Here is a 27,827-nt window from a genome sequence, read left to right on the forward strand (position 1 = left end):
GAAGTGTCAGTAGAGGTGCCCGCAGGCAGCCAAAGCGGAGAACTTGGCATACAAACATACTGGATTCAAGTGACTTGTAACTACATGTGTAGGTGCCTTTAGATGCTTACACAAATACATACTCACATGGGCACATACATATGCATGAGCAAGTGTGTGTGTTACCTGCTTGTGGGTACAGCTTATGAGAAGCGCACCTCACGTTTACATCAACGCTTCTAGTTTTACTCCTCCTTTTTTTTGTTGGTTTTTTATTTGTTTTTGATTTTTTTGTTGCTTTTTTACTACTTTCCTACGGCTGCCATTCAAAGTCATAAAAATGAGCGGTAGAAAAAAGTTGGAAGTAAATGAGAATCGTTGAAGCACTGCATTAAGTTACTCTTGCTACGCGACTCGTCACTGCTTGTCGCCAAACTTCACTTTCCTGCAATCCTCTTCACTCCAAGCCACGCCACACCACATCACTTCATTTAATAATATACCTATTGGCGTCCAGACGCCCACGACTGACACTCGCAAGGGTTAGCTGAGGACATGTAAATCCGACAGTGCCAACACCAAAGACGCGTCGTCATCATCATTGTCACTAGCGTGCATTGCCGGCGCGCTTACCTGTCGTCGTCGCTTTGGGCGTGTGAGTTGCGATATATAGCTGTGTCTAATGGCAGTACAGTGACTTGCAAAAATTTGTTGTTACTGAATTTTTACAAACAATTTGAACTATGGTAATTACCCTTAAGATTAAATGTGTTGGTTCTAAAAAGTTTTTGTCATAAGTGCAATATCGGTCGGTGATTCGATACCAGTTTTTGAAAGCGGAAGTGTGCAGTGAAGTCAAAGAGCGCTTGGTCATGATACATATGTATATACAGTGATTCTTCTCTTTCGACGGCGTTAGTCCGAAATTGATTCTAAGCGTTGTAGAGTGGTCCCACCATGTTTTTTATGTCACGCCCACGAGCATCGAAAACGGCTACAATGAAAGAACGCTGTTGGCGAGATAAGTAACATGCTTGCTCATTCCGTACAACAAATGCAACCGTGAGATCACTGCTCAATAGTGTTTGACGCTGTTTAACTGCAATTTGAAGACGTTTCTCCAACGTTGATCGTCGACGAGGCATGGATCCACTGTTACATATCAGAGACCTAGCAACACTTGAAACAGAGATCTTCAGACGGTTAACATACTTGGAGGAGCAGAAGACTGCGCTTTTAGCATGGTTAAACCAATTAAATTAGGCTATAAATTTTCGAACCATCAACCGTGCTCTCCAGATATGTCTCTAAACGACTTAATTTTTTTTCATAACTTGAAAAACTCACTCCCTACTGTAATTTGAATCGAATGCGAGGATCTCTTTAGCGCTTCAGAAAACGTATTTTTCAGACGGTTTAAAGCAGTTGAAGCATCACTGGTTCAAGGGTTTAGCAGTCTGAGCGGTTAATAGATTTTTAGAGGCTTGATAGTATGTACTTAAAGGAGCTTATTTTAGGAGTAACATTTTTGCCATGCAACAATACACTTGGAAGCGATCATCTCTTTCAATTGTACCCTTTTAAGCTTACAGTTTACAAAAATAATTCAACAGCAGTTCTGGACTTAGTCTGGCAATAGTTCCACTTAGTACCGGTTTGTACTATAAAATCTGTTGTGTTTAACTGTTGCTCTCTGAAGAAGAATAACTGACAGAAAGTACTGGATTTTATTCCGTTTTTTTATACATATGTATTTATTTTTAATCTTCTGATATTGTTCATTTGTTCTCTTAAACTGACATATTTTTGTGTAGCACTGTTCATGCCCTGTACCATTACAACCATCTATCTCTGTCAACTTGATATATTTGTCTGTATGTTTATTTGCTATTCTCACTGTTATCGAGACTGTCACTGTGCTCCTATTATTTTTTTAACCAACACTACTCAACTCTATTTTACTTGTAATGAAGCTGGCTTGCGCCTCAAAGTATGTGACATTTTACTAGCAAGCATACACACGCTTACATCCATGAATGTATGTGAGTATGTAAGAAAAATGCAGCACCCAACGGTGCATTGGTGGCTTTGCGCACATTTTTGTCGCCTTCAGTGGTTGCTAAAGCTGCACGTCTATCATTTTGTTAGCACAAATGACGTAATACATTGTTTGTGTTTATTTATAATATGTGTGCTTTCTTTTCTGTGTTTTTTTTATGTTTTTATATATTTTTATTTTTATTTATTTTAATTTTATTTTTTAGTTTTTTGTTGTGGCAAACTAACGTGAAACGTATGCTTCTCCAACCGAACCACGCAATAAGCGCCAGGCAAGCATTTGCTGCAATATATTTCGAATTTTTTTTTGCAACGCTCACCTGTCAAAAATTGCAAGGCGTATACAAGTATGTATGTAAATATATAGGTGCGTATTCTATTTGCAGCTGTTTTGGCAGTTGTTATTTCCTCTAAAAAAATATTTTCACGCTCCACACGCTTATTGTAGCGTTGTGTTTAAGTGTTTTTCCGTATAGAATTTTTACAATTTCGAAATTTAGTTTTAGACACACACACATACCTGGTTAAATGCCGGTATATACACATATACATTTATTTTTATACTCTGTAGATGGTATTTTAAGTTTGCCACGAAGTGGACGTCGGAGACCCTATGAAATATACTCGTATACTCGTATAAACAATCAGCCTGACGAACTGAGTCGACATGTTTGTTCGTCTGTATATATGCGACTAGTTTCTTTAGTTTTGGAGATATCGGTCTGAAATTTTGCACACATTCTTTTCTCCCCAAGTCGCTGCTCAGTTATGAAAATCACCCATATCGGATCAGTATAGCTTATAGCTGTCATACAAACTGAACGTTCAAAATCAAGTCCTTGTATTGAAAACTTTTTCATTTGACGAGATATCTTCACAAAATAATGCTATAATTTCTGAATAAATTGCTTAGATCGGATCACAATAGCATATAGCTGCTATACAAACAGAACATTGAAAATCTAGTTTTTGTATCGAAACTTTTTTATTTGTGAAGGGTATTATAGTTTCAGTGCAGCCGAAGTTAATGGTTTTTCTGCTTTTTTTTTACCTTTTAAAATATATTTTTTTTTCAAACTCTCCCACATGTTTTAAATGTGTTTTTTTTACTCCGAAAATTCGCGACAAACTTTTCGTGGCTCATTTTTTGGATACACAAAAGCATGCAACCACATACTTGTGCATACATGCACACACTTCTACTTATAGTATACCGTTAGCTATTCCAGCTCCAGGTGGCGCTTAGTTGCCATCACTTTTCCCACCATGCATTTTTTATTTATTTATTTGTATTATGGTCTATTTTTTAAATGATTTTCTGTAACTATATGCCATAAATAACAGTACATACATGCATATAAGTAAATACATATTGTTTTTGCTTATTTAGACATCCGCATTGGTTGATGAGGTTACGCTCGCAAATTCTCGTTCGCTATTCGCTGTCACTCTTGACGTTTCTATTTGTTGCAGACCCGCATACTTATTTACACATTTGCTGTTGCATTGTTGTTGTTAACCGACACAAAGTGCATATTTTCTTCAGCTTGCCAAAAATAAACTTCGAGTAAAAACGTAAACGGTAAAGTTTCATGTTCACCTGACTTTATATATGTATATGCTTTTGTGTGTGTATGTTTGTATAGTTGACGGGTATTTATTCAGTTCGTTTAAACCATAAAATTTAATTTTTAAACATACAGTGGGGTGTGTTGGATATTAACAGGTTAATTTTAATGTTAGCGTTTGATTGCACCACTTGGTTTGGTATAAATCCATTGATGCTGCCTTTCAAATATCCAATCCACGCAGCATCTAGCGGCGGTTTTTAATTAAAATGATCCGAAGGCAAAAAAAAAAAAGATTGTCGCGTCAAACAGTTTAAGAGTACTCGACTTGGCTTTCACGTAATTGTTGATGGTGTTAATTCGAGTTTATATATATATATCTTTTACCAAGAAACAATAATAATGACCCTAAACAATATTGTACTTGAAATACAACACACCACATAGATATTGCAAGTTTAGGCAGCGCAGGCAGTAAAACTATTTCTCTCGATTAATGCAATTTACGTATGGCGCAGCTTTATCAATAAAAAAAAACTTGATTATGCTTGACAGAATTCCCTTTGAGAGTTGCTTTTGCTTGAATCGAAGAGTTTTGGAAGACTTTGTGGATCTTGGATCAATAAATTTCCTTTTCAACTTCGTAGACCCGACTAGTGTAGGAACTAAAAAAATCTCTAATTATTATTACTATATTGGAATCGCACGAGGTTTTATGATTTTCTTGGGAAGGTGACATTTGAAAAACTGACATTATTTCCTGTGTTTCTAGGTCTACTTTTGCATAGTTTAAACAATCGGTTAGTATGTAAGTTAAATAGTTTTCCTTATTTATTATATCGTGTTTGTACTTTTCGACATTATCGTTAGCTCTCAACAAACTGTAAATCTCGATCTAAAGACCTAGGCAATACTAAAGCACTATGTACAAAGGTTAAGATACAATCTTCGAATATATTGTACAGATCGGACCACTATAGCATATAGCTGCCATACAAGCAAGTTCTTGTAAGTAAACTTTTTTATTTTTGATGTTTATTATACGAGTAGCATCGGTGGAACCGAAGTTAATTTTTTCTTGTTAGGAATTTTTTTTGCAGTTGCCGAAAAATAGATGAACAATAGTCAAGAATTTATAAGGTTTATATGCTCTGCACACCTTAAATTGTCTTATCGAAATCATTATAACTGCCTCTCTCTCTCAATTTTTGGCCTAACCAGGAACCTAAGTATTGCAGTGCAAGCGTCAGCTTGTTGAAAAACTACTCAGGACTATGGGAATATGAGAATAGCATACAAAATGCATAATTACTTCAATTACTCCCCAAAAGACCTTTTGTTATTGTGTTTGCGAAGTTGTCTATTCATTTTCGAAATACATACATAAGTCCAATAATATTTTTTGTAAAGTGACTTGCCATAAAGCAATCAAATAGTGACACTTTTGCAACGTCGTTCTTCAAATTTGTCTACTAAAAATTTTATACTCTACTATTTTCAATATTACACAATCGACTGATCTGCACCACTGTACGAACGCACACATGCAGATAGCGCCAAAACGGTATTCTACAACGGTAAACGATGAAACGGCAAAACCGTTTGTGTGCATATTACACTTTCGCTTTTATTGCGACGTTTTCGGTAATTTACAACGTGCAAAATTGGTGAACCACCATACGCACACTCTACTACCCACCAATGAGCGTATGTATTATATATACCTATATATATATATGTATGCATGTATGTATGTGTGCTTAGTATCTTCCGAAAATTCGAGTTACATGCCAACTTCGCAGCTCATCACTACACACACACACACATAGCAAAAGTGGCGGCGCATTGAGCGCAGCAACTAAACTTTCAAAGCTATACCCGTAACAACAAAGAAATGTTATGGCAATAACAACAAAATGAGAGTAAACAAAAAAAAAGTCAACAACAATAATATTAAGAGCAGGCGAAAGTGGTAAAAACATTGGTGGTAACAAGAAATTGGCAGGGAATATGGTACCTCAACTCACTATAGTACAACGCTTCGTTGGCTGACTGCATGCATACACGTACATTTTTATACCCTAAACATGGTATATGTATTAAGTTTGCCATGAAGTTTGTAATACCCAGAAGAAAAGGTCGGAGACCCTATAATATATATATATATATGTCCGTGTCCGTTTATCCATCTATCTCTCTGTCTGTCTGTATATATGTGAACTAGTCCCTTAGTTTTTGAGATCAAAATCAAGTACTTGCAGGGAAAATCTTTATGTTTGATGAAATATCTTCACGAAATTTGGCATTAATAATTGTCCAAAGCAGCGCTACGAAATCCGAATAAATTTATCAAATCGAACTACTATAGCGTATAGCTGCCATACAAATTGATTAAACAAAATCAATTTCTTATATGGAAACTTTTTTTTTTGTAAAGGGTGTACAGGGTATTATAGCTTCGGTGCAACCGAAGTTGACGGTATATATGTACATGTGAGTGTATGCACATGTATCGAGCATGTTTGGCTAGCGGCACCAGCGGACGCCTGGGTGGTGTAGTACCGTTACTAGAAAGCTTACAGCATCATATTCCGTTAGCATTGATTTGTATGTGTGTGTGCATGTGCAAGGCTATGCGCCCAAAACCACCCTTTGCTAGTTTACTTAAATAACGAAATCAACCAATATACACACACTCGCATGCCTACAAACTCGCAGCAAATGAGAGAAAATGCATAACACATACAAACAAACTGTGTGTGGCTAGAGTAAAGGATGCGAGGCTATACTGCGTATTAAGGCAAACGTTCATAAATATATCTGGATAAATGCGCATTTGAGTCTATGTGGTTGTGTGTGTATGCTCTAATATGCATTACACCACAAAAATGTGTATGTATATGTGTGGCGGCGCTACTATTTCTAATAAAAACAAGCAGAGGTAGAAGAAGAATTTCAATAAAAAATATGAAAAACGGCAAAAATGGACAAAAGCAACAGGAAGTAAATTGAGATGCTGAAAGAGCAACGATAGCAACAATAACAATAACGTTGCAGATAGCAACAAAGCGCAGCGAAATGAAATTTAAACGCTGAAAATACAATAACATCAAAAGGAATGTGAAGTTAATCAAAGGCAAATTCAATTTCGGCTGTTTTTTTTTACAAAATCTACCACAGAAGCTGTGACAGTAAATCACATATGCTATGTTAATGTTTATAAAATGTGTAGCTTTTTAGTATTTTTTAAGCAAATGCTGTTTCTTTATAAATTTCATTTAAATAGCTTCATATTTGATATTCTTTTTTAGTTAGATGAATAACCAATTACAATAAAAATAAAATTGTAAAAGCTTTTTATGGCACTTGCCCTCACTTAACCTTAAATATAATCGCGCTTTTGCGGTCGCTCAAATTAGCAATTGGTTGACTAAACAAACCGTTGCTTGCTGAGCTAATTTTGCTCTCTCAGCGAGGCATTAAAAATATGCAAATAGTTATTTCTTATATGAGTGTGTTGACAACATCCACTTAGGTGGCCTATTGAAGCGCTTGAGTTTAAGATTCTTGGAATTATGTTTAAAAATGTGATGAAAAAAATTTCATTCCGGTTGATGTGAATCATACAAGTATTCTTGAAGGAATAACAAGAAAAACGCTAATTTCGGCTACACTGAGGCTATTATACCCTTCACAGGTGCATATTTTATAACATAAAAGTGATCGGAAAAGAGATATAAGTATATTGTGAAAAAAAAAGTTTTTCATACAAGAACTTGAATTGGATCGATCAGTTTGTAGTACATGGTATAGTGGTCTGAAATCGGTGATTCCGACAAATGTGCAGCTACTTGGGAAGAAAAGACGTTTACAAAATTTCAGACCGATATCTCAAAAATTGGCAGACTATATCTCGTATATGTGGACAAAGAGACTGACTTGGTCAAAATTACTCTGCTCGCCACGCTAATTATATATATATGTACTTCATAGGATCTCCGACATTTCCTTCGGCATGCTCCAAACTTCGTGGTAAACTCAATATATCTTGTTTAGGGTATAAAAATAATGTTTTACAATGAATCTAGACATAGTTGATTTCTGGGATTTCTTGGATGCGTGACTTTCAAATTTGGACCGGCCTGCTTTAGTAAAGTTTGGATCAACAATTCGGCGGTGAGTGTCTAGTATAGCATATAACCTGAGTCGCTATTTCTTACTGCTTTATTCTGTCTTCTTCCGTTTGCTCGTCAGATTACAAAAAAAAAAACAAAACAATCAGAAAACAATAAATTCTTAAGTTCTATAGTATATGATCTTGAGATAATCATAGTATGGAATATGTACTTAAAACTATTACAAAACTGTTCAAAACTGTTCTCTGATAAATACAGTTTATTGAGCTTCAATCTTATACGAACTGCATCTGTCGATGATGACAACATATTAGCTTAGCTTAAGGGGGTATTCTAGTGCATGGTTTCCAAAAAATCGATGTTTTTATATATTCAAAGTATAACTATTTAATAATATTTCTACGAGGGGATTTTAATTATTTTCGGAGATATCGACATTTTACTGAACCGGCCTCCACACTGGTTCGGCTGGGTCTAATCGAACAAAAGACTTTTCAATACGATACCCACGATTTCTCAAGTTCTACTGGACCGATTCACTAAAAATTTTCGGAGAATTTTTTTAATAAAACTCTCTCGAGTATGAACTAGTCTCATCCCCAAATTTAAATGTTTACTATTTTTAAAAAATTGGAAAAAATAAAAAAAAATGGTAAAAAATACGTCTTTTTTTCAAACAGTCGTCATTTTGTCGCTAGTTCTTACAATTGCGACATCATTGCATATTGATAGTATTTTTTCCTTTGCCTTTCAGATGACTAGGAGGGTTCAAATCATGTGTATGCTCAGGTGCCAAATTTTTGAGATCCCCCATTTCATCAGCTGCCAGTTTTTTTAAATTTTCACTCTTTTTTTTAATTTTTTCTGTACTCTTGTAACATTAATAAATAACTGATAAAAAAAATCGATAGTAAAAATATTGATTGATTTGTTTTTAAGACACTTTCAAAATTATTTAAAATTCATGTCCCTAAACTAGAATACCTCCTTAACCTTTTTCTAAGCCTCTTGTTTCTGTCAGTCCTCTCCGAGCGACTTAAAAGAATTATTTTAAATTTACACGTTACAGAAGAAGGCATATAATTAGTTGAGGACCATGGAAAAGCTAGTCGGATCAATTCAAATATGTTCAAAATGCCTGCTATTGTATACTAAGTAACATAAGTTGAAGCCGCTGCATGTATTGGCGAAGAATCAATTGAGTGAGAAATGACAGCACCTGTCAAGATATGTTTTGCAAGTCTCTATACTCTCTCGCTGAAAATTGAGCGAAGAATAGAAAAAATTAGAAGGTTTTTATCGGTAAAAATTCAATAAATTAAGAACCCAGGCTACGAATCGTGGTCAGAAGCTTTATAAGTTTCTCTTTGAATCAAATTTGTCTGATATTAATTCGACCAAATTTCTTCCCACTCTTGAAACTTTTTTACGAGAGCTACCCTTAAATCTTTCACTTGTTGTCTCATGTCTTAGTAGCTGATTTATGCATACAATTCGGAGATTTATTTTGGAAAATTATTTACCATAAAAGTTTTAGGAGTATGTTAAGTAAGTTAGGTTTAGTCGATAAATAAACAGTGTGCGATAGATGGCGCTAGTGCCCAATTTTTGCGAATAATATGAATTTAATGGTTATTTTATTAAGTTTTTAAATTTTCTTGACTCGAATATGCATTATTCTTACAAGGAAAACTATGTTGACCAGCGTTTATCGCACCCACTTTGTTCGCACATTGTCATTTCCGTTGGTAAACATGCAATGTCTGTTGCCTATTTCGCGCTACAGAAAATACAGGAAAAATTCAATGCACAAAAAAAGCGAAATATTCCATATTCTCGATGCTCACCGGTTTTCTTTACGGGTTTCGCATTTTATTTGGTTGCTTTTCGGCTACGCTGTGCATTGTTGGCGTAAGCGTTACCGCGAAATGGATGTGTTTGTTTGTGTTTGTGTTTGTGCGTAGCGCGGCGTGTATTGTCGGTGAAATTGCTCAACTGTCGGTGGGTAAAACGTTGTCGCTTGCACAATTGTTATTGTTGTTGGCTTTATTGCTATGCCTTTGTTGCCACATTTGACTGTACGCGCATGGAAATACTTGAAGTACGCACGGAAATCCGGAAACGGCTGTGAATTTGTACTCTAGCTTGTGCTGGTGCTGGTGTTGTTGTTATTGTTATTGCTTGTTGTTGCTGCCATGCCACTTGACGTGCAATGCCGCTTTCCGTTCGCTGCCCACTCATCCACTTATGATCATTGCATTTACGCGCGCGCTCGAGCTTTGTCTCAACTGTCGCATAGTCGCCGTCGTCGTCGTTATATACTACATAGTTGTCGTCTGGCGTTCGGCGTTCAGCGTGGCTGCTGAAAGTGCCCTGGCGTAGGGCAAGTGCAAATTGTTGTCGGCATGGCAGTGCCAGAACTGTGCCCTAGTGTGTATGCGGCGACAAACGACAATTGTTGTTGCTGCACCCTAAGCGCGTTGGCCAATTTGCGCCGCTTAAGCAGCTTTGCTTCCGGATTTAAGTGCAAAAGTGTAAAATTTTCAACTCGAGAACGGCATGGCAAGAGCACACCAAGGCAAAATTGTAGTAAAAATAACCGTAAAAAAGACGAAAAAAAAAATAAATTAAAAAAATGCAACAATAACAAAATCAAAATCAAAACAGTAAATGCGCTGTATGCTGCTGTAGCAGCGCCGAGCAAAATAAAAATCTCGTTTGCAGCTAAAGCGCATATAACAGCATCCGCAACTCGTTCTCTTTGCGCCTAGCCACGCCACTCATCGGCCGCGCCACTATAACACCCAGCGGCGTGCTGTAGTATTTTTGTTAGCTACACACAGTCGCCTCAAGTTAAGTCATCGACGGCAATGGCAACGGCTGCCGGAATGTGGCACACTACTGTGTCCTTGTGTTGTGTGCCACGGTGCCTCGGTGTGTCGGAAGTGCATAGTTTTAGTTTCTTGAAATAAATACGGCTTGCTCTCGCACACATACACATTTATGTTTTTGAGTCTAGTGTATGAGCACACTTTGCATTCTATGGCAGAGTTTGTAACTTTATTGTGGAAAATATTTTCGTTGAAATTCTCGCAGTTACTTGCATTTGGCGAATGAAAAGTTTTTATGCAAATACCGAGAATTGGTGAGAAAAAGTGATTTTTTTCTCTATTTTCTTGATTTTCTTCTAAATGGTGTGTCTCTGGCTACAACGGTAACTTACACGTATATATTTCATACATAAATGCATGTGAATTCGTGACTATGTGTCTGTATGCGTGTGTATGTGTGGGTGTTTTCATACATATTTTGAGACCATTAAAATGCAAATAATATTGTAACAGTTGTTGTTTTGCTAAACGAATAGGATATTTTAAGGAAATGGCATATATTTGATTGAGTATAATTTAAGCGCTTGCATGCAGTGGAAGTGTTGCAAAGATTTTTAAGAGGATTTGAATGCGAAGGCAATCTCAAAGGATTACGGGCAAATGTTTGCTTGCTACACTTGATGGAATTAATATTTTGCGCAAAATAATAGAAACAAGAAGAAACGTTAACTTCGGCTGTACCGAAGCTATGATACCCTTCACAGGTGCATTTCTTAAGGCATAAAAGGGTATAAAAAATCGTTTACCCTGATTTTGATCGGTCAGTTTGTATAGCAGCTATATGCTAGAGTGGTACGTTTGAACAATATGTTCTGAGATTTTAGTTTTTTTGTCTTGAATAATAATCTATGTCAAATTTTGTGACGATATATTGTGAAATAAAAATGTTTTCCGTACAAGCATTTGAATTTAGCTTAGTAATTTAAGAGCAAAGTCTATTTGGCAATTTTTAAATAAATCAATTGAGAATTAGAAGCACGTGTTACGTAATTGAAAGAAATACTTATCTATTCGCCTAAAATTATGCAATGTATGCAATTAAGATTTACTATTTAAGGGGTTATATCCCTTTGTGAATTTCAAAACAATAAATTTTTTGTTTGCTTATATGTATATTGAAACTGGCCCGCAAATAGTTTCGAAGATATAATTGTATTTGTATAATTTTTTTTACTTAGTGTTATCCGCACCCAAACTATTAAACGTGTTTTACTCGAAACGTTGTTTTCAGAGTTGGTGCGGTAAATTTTTCCGCTGGCTGTACCGATCGATTTGAAATTTTCACACGAGATCTTAGATATAACGTCAGGTAATCATCGATTTTTAAGCCACCTCAAACTGTAAATTTTTTCACGAAAAAGTACTTTTTTTAAGGAAGCTGCCAAAAATTAAAACTTCGACTGATTCTTCAATTATTACCTATATTTATCGATTGTAATAAATTTTTTTGGGGAGTTTTTGAATTTGAGATTAAATTAAGCGGAACATTTTTTCTAACCGCCAGATACCATTTTTCAGAGGTCCTCCTATAGATCGACTACAGGTTAAAGGCAATCCGAAAAGTTCGCCGATTGCTAAAGTACATTAAATTCTGTAAATGTACCGTCAGGTATGTTCGTCTGTCTCTATATATGTGAACTAGTGTCTCAGTTTTTGAGATATCTCTCTAAAATTTTGCGCATGCTCTTTTCTCCCAGAGAAGCGAACGGAAACGATCGAAAGCAAGTGCTTGCAGGAAATTTAGTATGGATTATTATTTCAAGCAATAATAATAATTTCCGAAGAACTTGTTCAGATCTGATCACTATAGTATATAGCTGCCACATAAAATGAACTTTCGGAATCAAGTTTTTGTAAGGTATTCAATGTTTTTGTGAAGGGTATGATAGCTTCGGTGCAACCGAACTAAACCAAATATCTAGCAGAGAAATAAACGCCAATATAGAAACTATATTTCATTTTTCTTTCGATTTTCATTCAGCCGAGACCAGAACCTTTAACGTCCGAGCGTTTAATCTTCACATATTTTTCTATAGCAATTTCACTTAATCTTCATTTATTAAATAAAATGCTTCTACAAAAATAAACCCTTAATGTATTTCTTTTAATTCTTATTTTTATGGATTACTTTCTTGTTTCCAATTACTGAAACTATTTTATATTATTTATTTATTTAAATGACTTAGATAAATTTGAAACCGCTTACCTATACTGTGTAACGAAAGATCCTGACAGCTACATATTCCCCTTGTGTCGTGTAACTTAACTCATTTTCTTATATCGTGTAATTATCAATCCATTATCGTTAAAGGCGGCCAAAAGTATTAATTCGTTTGCGCTCGAAATTGACAGCCTTGATCGATTAGAAATGCCTTAATAACTTTATGTATGTATGTATGCATGTAAAACATATATACATATGTATGTAGTTATGTTTATGTGTTGACTACTATATTGCGTAAGTGAAAAATATAACAATTTACCATTAATTGAAAAGGATTCACTTTAACTTATATATCAACTGACTTATATTGTCTGCTACAGCGAGTGATGAACGGAAATTGTGCAAAAAAAGTTAATTAAAAATTATGCTACGCAAAGGTATTAATACCAATGAAATGCTTATAATACGTAATGCACACATATGTATGTATATATATCTGTGCCATACATACAATCATACATATGCAGTATTAAGGACTTTAAATGCAATATGCTGCGCAGACCTCCACTGGCCGTCACACACACATATGTACATACAAATGTGCATCACATGAAATTATATATTATACCTATAACAACATATTTTTATAAGCGAGTATTTGTACATACGCTTGTAAGTATGCGTTTGTTAATTGTAGCGTAAAATGAAACTGATAATTAAATGCAATTCTGTTGGTTGGTTGTTGGGTAATGCGTTGAGTGCAATTTCCAATTGGCAAATGAATGAATATTTAAACAAACCAAAAACGAAAAAACAACAACAAAAAAAGAATAAATAAAAAAAGTTGAGCATAACAGTACGCCATACGGTTTTTTTATTATTATATTTTATTTAGCTTCGCTGTTTAACTGTGCAAACACTGTTATCTGACTCGGTTTTGCACGAACATTGTTTTGCCACAAAAAAGTTGACAATATTTTCTTGCCGAAGTCAACTAAATACTTAACTGTGTGCTGTTGCTGTACTGCCAGCTAAACACGATTACGATTTTTAAGCTAAAATATTCAATTACCAACATTGACCAAAGTAAAGTGTAAGGGTTAATCCTGCAGCGCTGAGCCCCTGCGCCATTCACGCTTCTTCAAATGTTGCAAACGTGTGTGCTTTTTCTTATGCCCTGAACAGGGTTCGCGACGAGATTTTTAACACCGAGCAGAAAAAATATACAATATATGTATGTGGTGCTGTGTCATCTTTCTGTTTGGCTGTTTGTAACTGCGCGATTTAATCACTCAGCTTTTGAGATATCAATCTGAAATTTTGCACACGTCCTTTTCTCCCAAAAAGGCTGCTAATTTGTCAAAATCGCCTATAGCGGATCACTATAGGATATAGCTGCCATACAAACTGATCGAGCAAATTATAGTCCTTCTATGAAAAACCTTTTTATTTGACAAGATATCTTCACGAAGTTTTACACAGATTATTACTGAAAGCAATGCTGCAAGTTCCGAACGAATTGTTCAAATCGGACTATATACTACTACACTATACGATATAGCTGCCATACAAACTGATCGAGCAAGTCAAGGTAAATATCTTTTTATACCCTTTTATGTTATACAAAATACCACCTTAAATGATATTATAGCTTCGGTGCAGCCGAAATAAACGTTTGTTCTTATTTATTAATAAATATATACCCGTAATATACTTGTATGTATGTTTGTCTGCAATGACCAACCTTGCAACGCATAGCCGTGGAATTTGTATTGAGCGTGGTAGCGCGTCGGTGTTGTTGTTTCAATTTGCTTGCATATTTTATATGCCTTCATCTCTTTTATTGCGTCTTTCTTCTTTGCACGTCATTTTAGCGCGCATACTCGCACACCATCAATGTGTGCGCGTGCTGCAACGCGCCGAGCGAACGAAAGGCACAAGAAGATTGTTGTAACTTTAAAGGGGCGCTTGCAATCGCTACTTAACTTTTAAAAGGATGAGTTAGTATCGTTAAACGCAGTAGTAAATGGTGGGTGGCAGCCCCGGTGTGGCGTGCGTTTTGTGTTGAAGGGGTACAGTGGAAAAGTTTGTTTGAAAACTGAAAAGAACTTCACTTTACTGTAATTGATTGCATCTAAGAAAATTTGAGGAAAATATTAATGCATGCGGAACTGGTTCGAACTACTGGAAGTTGCAAAGCAGCTTGTTGCGGATCGCTCGGGTTTACTGTGAATACAAATTGAATATGTTATTGAAACTAGTTGAAACTATTTTTATAAACAGCGTCTAAGAAGTTCTTTTAAGAATTTCTGTTAAACACTACTGAAGATTAAGTGAAATTGCTATAGAGAAATATGTGAAGATACTTCATACTCTGTGTGGAGCCTTAAACGCTCGGACGTTAAAGGTTCTGGTCTCGGCGCGAATAGGCCGATGCCAAAAAAAGTTGAAACGGTTCAGCTCTGTATCGTGTGAGTTGACGCAACCTTGTAGAAGCTCTATGCTTCAGAGAGTAGTAGCAAGTACAAACGAGTGAAGGTCGTATACTTCACTTACTTGGACTGTGAGCTTCAGAACGTTTCATTGATGCAGTGTTTAGATAAAAATTTAGTATCAAAATTAATTAATGCCAAATTATTTTTCGCATTGCAAATGCATGTCAGCAATCACTGTTTGCCACGCAGATTTCCGATGAATACAATTCGCCTTTTATGTACTTTGAAGCTTAGTTAAAATACAGTGAACACAGCCAGCAATGCTTAGTTGTGGCTAAAAGTTGTTGCTTACTTTGCTTTTATACACGTACAAATAAAATTTATATGTTTGTATGTATGTGTAGAGATGAATATTTTGTATGCAATTGTATATTTGCTTGTTGTTGTTGTTGCTGATTGTGTTGGCTCTTTGCAACACAATTTTTCTTTAGTTCTTTTGCTTTGGTTGGCTTTGAAGTGTGCTTTGCTTTAGCGTAATCGCCGGCAACCATTAACTATGCAAATACGAATAGGTATACCTTGGTGTGTACAAACGGTATTACCGGGAGAACGCAATTGCAGCGCGTTCCGTTGGCTTGCCATCAACTTAGCTTGGCTGGGGCGCACGTTTCATCGATTCTCTTCTAAACTCTGAAACTCCACTTGCAACTGACTTTTCTTGCTGTTTTGCGGTGATTGTGGCGGTTTGTGTTGCTGATGCTGTTTTTGCAATTGTTATTGTTATTATTGTAGTTGTAATTGTTTTTGTTTTGCGCTATGCATGTTGCACGTAACTTCTGTTTTGCTTGTTGTTGCGGTTGCTGGAAACAAGTGTAACAAATTTAACTGCAGCTTTTAAATTTCACATTTTCGGTTTAGACTCCGTTTTTGTTGTTATTATATTTGCAAGTTTTCTGCTTTTTGCTTCTTTGTTTTGTTTACTTATTCGCTGAGTGCTTTCGGTGGCGCTTGCACGCTTACTATCCACCGTTATCCGCCATTCATGTTCGTTTCCATGCACGGCTTCTTTTAATTAAGTTTTGTCGCTTCCAAGTGAAACATCGGCGACGGCGACGACGACGACGCAGCAGTGGCAATGCGGTTTGCTATGTGTATCTTGTCGGTAACCCCGTATATGAGCGCTTTTGCGGCAGTGTTGGTAGCCATCAGCAATTCTCTTCAAATGTGCGCTGCTCAAAGGAAATCAATTAAAAGGTAATTGTGCGGTAAAAGCTATCAGAATTGGCTTAAATTCGGTGGCATTGCGCTGTCGTGTAGCGCTCGATTGTTGCGAAAAGTGCATTCTTCGCAGAGTTGCTCTTGTATTTTTGGTGAAATTTTTTACTTAAGTGCAAAGTTCAAAGGAAGATGGCTAATAAAATTCACTTTAGCCGCAATTAGAGCAATTGATACTTTGTATACGAGAGTTGATTATTTTTGGCGCATGTGCTCAGAAAAAATAGTTTAAAAAGAGTTTAGCAGGTAAATAGTAGGTTTGTTGCAGGTTTGAACGTTAAACAAATAGACTTTTTTAATAAGAGTCTTAATCTTTTTGTTGTCTTTAAAGGTATGTTAGTATATTTTGTAAAACACCAGGAAATCAACAATCTTTACCTAACATACATTTATTTACGCTGCCAATTTTCATTAATTCAGTGAGAATAGGAAATATTGTTAGCTTCAACTGCACCGAAGCTAAAGTCTCTTCACAGAATCATTTCCTATAGCATTAAAGGGTATAAAAAGATGTTTCTATTTCTGATCCATCAGTTTGTATAGCCGCTATGGCCTATAGCGATCCGATATCGGCGATTCCGGCAAATGTGCTGCGTTTTGGGGAGAAAAGGAAGTGTGCAAAATTTCACATCAATATATTAAAAATTTAGGTACTAGTTCACGTATATACACACGGAAAGACGGACATGGCTAATTCAACTCAGATCGTCACGCATCATTTGTACACATATTTACTGTATAGGATTTCTGACACTTTTTTCTGGCGGTTACAAAAATCGTGGCTTTAGTAAACCCTGGGTATAAAAAGTAATAACTCATGAGGTGTGTTCAAGATCAATTGTTTCGTTGGTTCTCTCTCTTTTAGGTAAATCCTATTCTACTCTGTAAGCCATATCGTAATACTACAAACGAAAATCCATAAAATATAGGAAGGACTCTAATAACTGCTACATACTCGCAGACAAACTACAATAACTTGTTCCCAGTTTTTCAGTTAAAATTAATTAGAGAATATTTTCCTAGTCTCGCCTAGCAAGATCTTTCCGGTAGAATCAAATATCTATGCCCTTAAGAACTAAAGTTGGCGTTGGGTTATAGTTGTTCAATAAAGTAATGTGTGGAGTACTAAAAAGTAAGGAAGGAAGTGAAATATAATAATCTCCCAAGTACCTCGAAAGTTATTCGGTAGAACTGTAAAAATAAAGATCGAAATTGATTTCATGCTTGCTGAATGCCAACGGATCACAAGAAAAATTAACATATTCTCTACAATAATGGTTAGACTTAATCTAATTTAATCTTTATCTGTCTGAATAAGCTGCTTTTTCTTATTGTTGCTATAAGTTTAACATAAACACGCCACAAAAAACTATCGTAATGGAATGTCAAACTAAAACTATCAAGCTTTTTTAGAGCTTTTCTGTATAAAAAATTTTTGTCTGCTGAGCTTTTTCAAAATTTCCATAGTATCCTTTGGGTAATACCTATTGTGTTAATTCGAAACTGGTACTGAGAATATACTCAACGGAATTCTAAACTAAAAGTATCAAAAGTTCTTTCTTAGCAATACATTTGTATAAAAAGCGCTTGCCTGCTGAGCTTTTCAAAAAGCTCAATATAAGCCTTTGGAATTCAGACAACCTCCCAGCGGCAAGGTCTTCAGTCTAAAAAGTAAAAGAGTTTTTAAATTAAAACCTTGTCGCACTTCTTCTCCCCCCCTTTCGTCGTAAGCACAACTAAGCCTACCGCTTACATTCACATTCGAAACCTCTCCAAATGATGCTCTAATAAATCATATAATAAACACACACACAAACCCACATGAGTTTCAAGAAGCAAATAAAAGCAGCGTCTACAAAAGTCATTTAAATTGTAAAACTACATACGAACAGTTGAAATCATTGCGCTAAGCTGGCAATTGTAAAAGATCTTTACTCAAACTGCAGCTACTTAGTGTACCTCGTTTGGCTGCTCGGGTCTTCGGTAGCAATTATTTAGAGCAGACAGCAGGTGGTCTACGAGACGAAGCAGCATATTTCCCGCAAGTAGTGTAAGGTGAGTGCGCAGTGTGACTTGAGCAATCCTAGTCACAACAACAACAATATGTACAACAGTAACAACAAAAGCGGCAGCAAATTTGAGAAAGTTGGCAATTTGGTTTATAGCAACGCTAGTGAAATGGCTTTAGCAATATTTATCTTTTGCCTTACTACTGTTGTTGTTGTTGTAGCTGCTGCTGCTGCTATTTGCCAATTTTCATGCTATTACCTTGCCATTAGCATTGTCGCTGGCAACGGGTTAGGCTGTGTAAGCGGCTGCCGTTGTTGCCAATACTCCTACTGTCTTTTTATACCCTGAACAGGCGTCAGTCTGACTGTAAATATTCCTTATACGAATGAGTCCTCCAGTTTATGACATATTGATCAAAAATTTTGCAAACGTACTTTTCTACGCAAAAAAACTGCTAATTTGTCAGAATTGCCGGTATCGGAGCACTATAGCATATAGCTGTCATATAAACTGATCGATCAAAATCACGTCCTTGTAAGGAAAACTTTTTTATTTGACCAGATATCTTCACAAAATTTGTCACAGTTTAATAACAAAATTAGGGCTACAATCTCCAAACAGATTGTTTGGATCGAACAACTATAGCATATAGCTGTCATACAAACTAATCGATCAAAATCACGTCCTTGTAAGGAAAACTTTTTTATTTGACGAGATATTTTCACAAAGTTTGGCATAAATTATTTTCCTAAGCCAAGCTACAATCTTTGAAGAAATTGTTCAGATCGGACCACTATAGTATATAGCTGTCATATAAACTGATCGATTTTTATATTCTATTATTGCACTTGTGAAGGGTATTATAGCTCCGTTGCAGCCGAAGTAAATATACTTTAGTTTTGTTGTTGTTGCTAGACGCTACACCAATTGTCAACAACTTCATGCTGTCTCACTTGAAAATCGCTCACATAAAACACGGCTTTCTCTTCGTCTACTTCTACAATTACATTTGTGACTCCGTTTCGTTCGTGGTGAGCTGAATGTGGCTGTTGCTCTTTCATTTGCCCGCTTCTTTAATGCATTTTGTCGTTAACAGGATATCAAATGACAATACGTCAACAGCAGCAGTAACAATAAAAACAACGACAAAACAAGTGCAAAAACTAAAAACAATACTAACAACATTTTTAGTAAGCAAAGCATATTACGAACGATTAAGGCAAGTGTTGGTGCGCTGACGTTTAGCTGTCAAGCTGCTGTGAGTTGGTGAGTCGGTGAGTGAGTGCATGAGTGTGTGTTGGTGAGTGATTGCGTGAGTGTGCGTGCAAGTGGCTCGACGCACTGCTTGCCATTTGATGCTTCTATAACAGTTGTAATTAGTAGTTGCTGAAATTATTGCGTTTTGTGTCAGCCAGCGTTGCCGTGTTGACTTACTCTCGCTTTCCATGCATATATAGAAGCGCCAACTCGCTCGCAGATTTTTTCCCCCCTAAGCATGTCTGCATGTTTGTTTGTGCGTCGGTATGCAGCCAGATAGTTGTGTGATTAACTGTTTGGCTGCTGCTTGACTTTTTCGCGTTGATTGTTCGCTAAGTTGGCTTACTTCTCTGGTGGCACTAAAAAAATTTACAAGGCTTTGTAATTGAAACTTTGCTCTTTCATTTAATACAATATCGTTGTGCTTAACATACATATACAAATGTATGTAATTAGTTTTATATACTCGTACATATACACTGAAGTATTTGCTGAGTTGCTTCGTGCAGTGCCAGAAATTTTGGTTGATAAAAGGAGTTGTGGTAAAAAATAGAAATTAAAAAATTTTGCCTTTAACTAGATCATTTAAGTCTTAGTTTACGACAGAGAACTTTTTGTCAATATATATAATTTATGACATAAGTAAACTATTTGTCTTAGCAGTAAGGAAACATTTCCTATCTTACTTGTACATCTGGTATCTTCTTTATAGGAAAATGCATATTTTTTATGGCAATAATCTGAACTTAAAGAACCAAGTGTTCCCAATTAGACATATAATATATCTACTTCCAAAAGGTTAGAAAAAATCAAATTGAAAGTCAACCTAAAAACTTTTTCTTCGTTTGATTTGAGAATCGTGCTGAATATAAGTTTGAGAACTGTATTATTATTGCTAGATAACCACATAGACTCAACTCAAATTAAGACCACTTATATTTATATCGCACCTTCCTCCATTTGTTCGATAACATGTTCCTCGTCACTCTTGGCAAAAAACTGAGACAGTCGATTTTCACAAGCTTCTCTTGAAACGAATTTTTCACTAGCAAAATCATCCGCCACAGAGAAAAACACGTAGTAATCACTTGGTGCCTGGTCTGGACTATAACTTGGATGCATAAGAATCAACCAATCAAGCTTGCGCGGCTTCTGACGGGTCACTATCGATGTGTATGGCCTGGATTTGTCCTGATGGAACAGAATTCCTCTTCTATTAGCCAAAGCTGGCAAATTGTTGACAATACAGTTCCGAATTTGGAGTTTGGTCGTGAGGAGGAGTTTTTAGTAGTTGATTCTCTGTCAATCCAATACCTTCCAGACTGTCAATTCTGGCTAGACTACCATTTGTCTCGGCTTACCGCGATTCGTTCACGACCCTTTTTGCTTGATGTTGTCGTAAGTGAACCACTTTTTATCAGCAGAAACCATCCGCTTCAAAAATGGATAAATTTTGTGGCGATTCAGCAGCGATGTGTTCGAAAATTGGCATTCCAGAGTGTAGTGGTGTATATACCAACCAAATTACCAGAATGGTATCCTCGAAAGCGAAATCGCACGTAATTAGCTATTATAGTGTGTGTACCTTAAACTTTATATATTTATATTTTATACAGCTTGAATCGGTACATTCCAGTTAGCAAAGATTTATTTGAAACTTTAACATTATTTTCCGTGTACGCTCTTCACATAATATCACTTGCTATTGTTTTTGCATGCTTTTACCAGCTTTCAACAGTTGCACACGTTGTTGCGGTATTATTTCAGCTCGTTTTTAGAAGTTTCAATTGCACGTCAATTGGAATGAGAAATATGTGCGTGTGTGGGCACGAGTAAAATGTTAAACTAGCAACAATTACAACAAAACAAAAGTAATTCACAACAAAACAGGGATAAGCAGTAAGCTGTTAAAGGCAGTGACATTGTGTAAATTAAAGCATTAAATGTAATAAAATGATGGAAGGGCAACAAAAAGCGAACGGTAATTTAATACAAGTATGAATAGTCGTTTTAAATGTAGCTGAGTGCATGCACTCGTACTTGTATTTATATGGACTCGGTTACTTGTGTATTGCAGCTTTGTGTTTGTTGGTAGCAAATGCGAGGGTTGTTGAAAAAATGTATATTTTTTGAGGAGTTAATAATTTAATGAGGGTTAACGAACGTCACTTTTGCATAATCGCTTAGCCCCCTAAGACTGGAATAGAAGTAATAATTAACAAGCGAATTTTTATTTGTGAAATTGGGCTTATGAGGTTGGTTTATAGTTTTTTAATTTTAAAAATTGTTTTTGTATATTTTGTATATTTTGATGGATTTCATTGAGAGTTTTAAAACAGTGTTAAATTAGAAAAAAAAAAATTTTATATAGAATTATAATACAATATTATTACAATTTGCTTATACTTTTCAAAACTGATCTCGTTGAATTATTTAAAGAGAACTTTTTATTTCGATAAAATCATTTATGTAAATATATAAATAATTTTAGTATACTTTATTAAAGAGCAAATATGGATTGAAAAAATAGAAAAAAACTATTTTGTCAAAATTCAAAAATTTATATCTTTGAAACAAATAAGAACACCCCCTTAAAAGAATTCTTTGAAATCTCTTCCGATATGTTAGAGGTATAATATAAAAAACTTTGAGGCCAAAATTTTCTCGCGATGTTTACTTTTGACGATTTTGAAAAATTCAAAATTTTTGAATTTTGATAAATTTCCAAAATTAAAAAAAAAAATTGTTTTCTCATACCTCTAAGCGTCCTCTGGAAACGCACCAGCGTTCTTTATTTAATATACAGTAGTTTCTGAAATATTAATTAAATAAACGCATAAAATCGGAAAAACAGTGAAATTTCCAATTTTGCATAGCTCTTAGGAAAAATGTTTTCCTTTGGCAGAACTTTGTTTTATGATAAGACAAAACTTTCCACCAAAACTCATTCGAATTGGTGAGGGTCGCGTCCAACTATTTGTCGATTTGACGTGGAATGATCCATATGGTTTTGAATATGGTTGCCAACTGCTACAAATTTTCATTTATAGTAAAATAAATTTAAGGATATAGTTACCAACCATGGTAAAAACAAAAAATCAGGCATTTTAAAGACTCATAATATTAGGTACATATATTTTTAACATGGCAGCCAACTTCTTTAAAGTAATATATTAAATGTGGTTAAATTGAAACTTGCTTAGACAATAGTTAGTAACTTTTAGGGAAATATAATTTTCAAAATGGTTGCCAACTAAACAACTTAACAATGCCATCTATAGATAAAAAATATGCTTTTGGTATTTTAAAAGTATATTAAGTAATTTTGTAACATATGTAATTGTTGACTATCTTAAATTGGTGTTACCACCTCACTTTGCTTCGAGTCGTCTACCATTAAGGTAGCTGTAAATGTATTACTCAGAAGTGCAGCCTATTTCAGATAGGTTAGCATTCACTTCGACAGTCGAGTGGCAATACTAGCTTGAAACTCGCTCAATTTTAGCGCACAAGTTAGTTAAGAAGTGTCTGATATCACTATGTCAATCCACCCTCGTATAAATAGTTATTATAAGTGTACTGTGCGTATTTCTTACATATCTACATACTCGTACATATAAACACAATATTAATTTATTTCGCATTTCATTGTATTGTTCATAGTATGTGTGAACTCGACTTGAGCGATTTAACGCAGCTTAGTTATGTACACATACATTAGGGTGAGACTTTTACTTTGAAATACTGTTTGATACTTTTAGCTTTGAAATTTTGAAACTTTTCATAGTTTTCAAATATACAAAATTGAAAATTTTTTAGGAATATTTTATGCTCTAGAAGCATCTGCAATTTAAAAAATTCTGTTCTAAATGGTTCAAAAGTTGTTAGATAATTTTTCAAAGTAAAAGAAGTATTTAGTAGGATGAAACCCATTGTAAAAGGAAGATAAAATAACAAAAGTTAAAGATAAAATAGTTTACGGGAGATATCAGGTTGGCAAGAGAAAGGCGAAAATATAAAGTTCTACAACTTTTTCACATAACCTCAAAATATATGTAAAAAATTCAAATCGCCAAATTTTTGGTTTTTTAGTTTCATCTTTTACATATTTTATACCCTTAACAAAGTATATTAAGTTTGCAACGAAGTTTTTAACATCCAGAAGAAAACGTAGTATACCTTATAAAGTATATATCAGCATTACGAGCTGAGTCGATTTAGTCATGTTCATCTAATATGATGTTTTTCAAGAAAACGAATTTTTTTACGTGTTATTTTATTTGAAAAATATTTTAATTTTAGTTTATTTTGGCTCACCCTAACATACATATTTGCGTACACATATCCATATGTACATGTATGTATATGCTATTAACACTTTACTTTACTTTTATATAAAAAATATTTAAACCATTACCTTTTTGCGTTTTTTTTACACACACTCTTTTCCGTTTGTTATTTTTGCAGCGTATTAACGTGGCTTAAATCATTGTAAGCGGCTATAGACGGCTATGCGCCAGCGCCGTGCGCCACGATATAGCCTTGTGTGTGGCTGGAAAATCGTTAAACGTACATCAAATGAATTTTAAATGTTAAAACAATCGCTTTTAATCTAAAATAAAGTGCGAGGATAAGGTGTGAATGCAAAGTGAAAAATAATAAACGAAAAAAAAGACAATATATAACGGTATATAAATATACGAATCCATGAGTGCGATTGCGAATGACAAATAAAACGCAATAAAATTATAAATAAAAAAATTAAATTAAATAAAATTACAAAAATAAAAGTGTATGAAAATACGCAATTGCATAGAAAGTGTGTGGAAAATCAAAATCAAACAAAAAAGGAAAATAAAAGCAAACGACATTCTGCGCTTAATCCCCTTCGTAGCAACAAAATCCATGCCTGTCATTTCACGAGAATTAACACATTAAAGACGAATGCCAGTCGCATAGGCGCTTACAGCGAAGGTGTTTGTGTCTTCAGCGCAGGATAACGATGAGTGTGTAAGCGCACACACGCTCATATAGCGAGGTAGACACACACTTTGCGTTATATAAATTTATAGCATAGACAGACGCGCCTTCGATTTGGTGAGCGGAAATTGCTCGCTTGTCACAAGGTAAGTAGTAAGTAGGTTAAATAGAATTTATGCATGCGCCCAATGCGGCTTAACTGCGCGCTTTAACAACAACATACAAATAAACACGCACACTCACACATATTTAACAGCGAAAACCACTTGAAGCTATATACATATATATACCTATTTAGCCGGAAGACAATGGCATATTGCGGTGGCTGCCCTTAAATGATTTTCTTTTGCCCTCAAACCTACAATTTGCTGGCAGATTTCTTTTTTTTTTGTATTTGTTGTGATTCGTGCTTTTAATAGCGTTTGACTGCCTACAGTTGTCGCCTTCGTGCTGTCTGCAGGCATTCTCTACTTTAGCTTTGCTGTAATTTGTATGCCTTCGCCTTGTCAAGCTCGCAGCTCACCTAAGTCCTATGCTGGCAAGCGGATTAGTCGCTATTTTTTTTTATCCAAACACCCACCTTCACGTCTCTGCTTTCTTCACATATCATGCAGTCTTATTTTCTAAGTATCTTAACTCATTTAGTGTATGCTTTGCTTTGCTATATTTATCAGACTTTGTGACTACCAAATTAATGTCTGCTGCAGTTTTGTTTTGGTGCCTGTCTATAACACAACAGAAAAAAAATTTAAGAATAAGCAAAGAAATACAAAATTAGCAAAAAAATAATGAAAAAAAAATACAAATACAAATAAATTATATAAAAAAATGCAGACATCTGTACTTATTAGTTACTTGGTGGTTGGCTTAGGTTTCAAGTTTCGTCTGTAATTCTATTCTCCTTCTCTTTCTGCTCTCTGCTTAATACTGCTGCCTGCCTTTGATGTTGAATTTTGGTAATTGTTTTGTAGGCCTTCCGAAAACTAAGTAATTTGACTGTAAAAAGAAAAAGCTGAGACAGAAGGGAGAAAAATAACCACTGTATATTGAAAAGTAATTAATTTAGTTATTATCTGTCTTAAGCTGTATCACCAGGGTTGCGTCTAAACGCTTTAAGACTTTGAAAGAAAAAATATTTAAAATGAAGCAGATTTAGTTTCATGATATTTTGGTCCGCTGCCTATTTTCAGCGGCAATCGTATGTCCACAATGCGATTCGCTATATCCGACCACTGCCTTGTACCTCGCTTTTACTTTCAGCTCTTTCTTGGTTGGGTTCTTCCCCTGCCCTCTCTTGTTGCCAAAGTTGGCACCCTCGGCAGCTATTCAAGAGAGCGAAGAAGTTCTTCTTGTTCCGCGTTTATACTCACTGCGCTTTCTTGGTCCCAGTCTTCATGGACTGCGCCCGTTGCATTAGAGCTGCGTCCGCTGGCGAAACCTCCGACGTTTGGTCTGGCATCCTAGCCCGCTTCTTCTTTTCGTTGGCTTCCATATTGAGTTTTGGATTCGGTGGGCTCTACCCCTAGCGTTTTATATCTACCGCCAGTAACCTCATTAGCAATGGCTGTTGAGTTCTCCCATTCACATCATTCTGAGGTTGGATATAAGGCAGTCCACCAAACGCTAATGAATGGAGAAATATGCCAGCCTTTGCTGTATGACGCCTGCGTGCAGTGTCCTGATTCAGCCAGCTAAGAGACCCAGCTATTTAGAATTTTCTTCGATTGAAATTGAAGACCAATAAAATGATTGTAATTTAGGGCCCTTGAATAAGTTTGCATGCAAAAACTTTTTGGCTTTCAAGTAGTAGTGATTATAATAAATTATAATAATAATCATAATATTATAATAAAAAAAAATAACTGACTGTATTAACTCTTTGGAAAGAGGCATTTTAAACCCTTGCTAATTACTGAATCGATTTCCAGCTTTAATGAAATATTTTGTATATAGGTACATAAATAAACCATTGGCAATTCCGGAAAAGCAGAAGAGGAAAAGTCAATCTTAATACTTAACGCCTTCAAATATACATGTATTTAAGAGCGCCACAAGCACTGCTATCTAAATGTAATAAACATCAACTAATTACAGTTATGTTAAGCCACAAATTTTGGTTGCCACACACATACATAAAGCTTGACACAATTTACAACAATTTTCAGCAACAACAAATTTTATATGCTGATTTTAAAGCTCATATATGAAATATAAATTAATATATAATATTTCAGACATTTTATCATGCACCGCAAAGGTCACTTTAGCCAAACCTAAAACGTGCGCTTAATCTAATTACACTATCTCCACTCGTAAAATGAGATTTACGACGTGCAAGTGTTATCTAAATAGTTATTAAAAAGCGCACAGACATACACATTTTGCCACATACAATATTTCCACATAAATATGCTATTTTTGTTTTTGTTACATTTATTTTTTTGGTTGAGAATTTAATTTAAATTTGAATTTATAACTCCCTATGGGCTATTAAAAAGTTAGCATAAGCTAAACAATAAGAAAGCGCACCGATAACAATTTGGCTCCCTCCCAACATACCAACATAAAAAACACAATGTGCGGCGAGAAAATATGGCGGGAAATTGTATCGTTCTGCTATTTTGTTGGTTTACATTTATACTTTGTTGTTCTTTTCGTTTGTCTTCGTCGTAATGGGTGTGGAGGGTAATTCATAATTTCAATTGGCTTATTGTTATTTTCAAACGGCTTATGAGATTAGAAAGCGCACCATAAGCATTTCAAGAAACTACGTAAAAGCTCATTGGCGGTGTACGCAAAATTACACTGTCGAGCATTCGTATAATAAATAGTTGAATCGTTGGCGAAATTTAAATTTACATGATGTGGTGGAGAAGCATACATGCGGGCGCGTATGTAATTTATTATTTATATGTAAAGGGTGTTTATGTTAAATATTTTATTCTTGGATAAGATCAACTTGGAGTATTGGTTATTTTGCAAATATTTATTATGATGAACGAGATCTAGCGAGAACCGGTGGGACCTTTGGAGAGCGGGTAAGAGTATGGCAATGTAGGGCAGAGCAACTCAGA

General features: G+C 35.4%; 1 long non-coding RNA gene across 1 annotated transcript in view; it reads left to right on the forward strand.

The window, feature by feature from the left end:
* LOC138857723 (uncharacterized) overlaps positions 1–27,827 on the forward strand; it is a 127,884-nt gene that overhangs the window by 7,203 nt on the left and 92,854 nt on the right. The window contains exon 2 of the long non-coding RNA XR_011396905.1: positions 24,241–24,899. This is a non-coding gene — a long non-coding RNA (uncharacterized lncRNA). The remainder of the gene's footprint in view (positions 1–24,240; positions 24,900–27,827) is intronic.

Source organism: Bactrocera oleae, chromosome 6 (assembly GCF_042242935.1).
Source record: "Bactrocera oleae isolate idBacOlea1 chromosome 6, idBacOlea1, whole genome shotgun sequence".
NCBI lineage: Eukaryota > Metazoa > Arthropoda > Insecta > Diptera > Tephritidae > Bactrocera > Bactrocera oleae.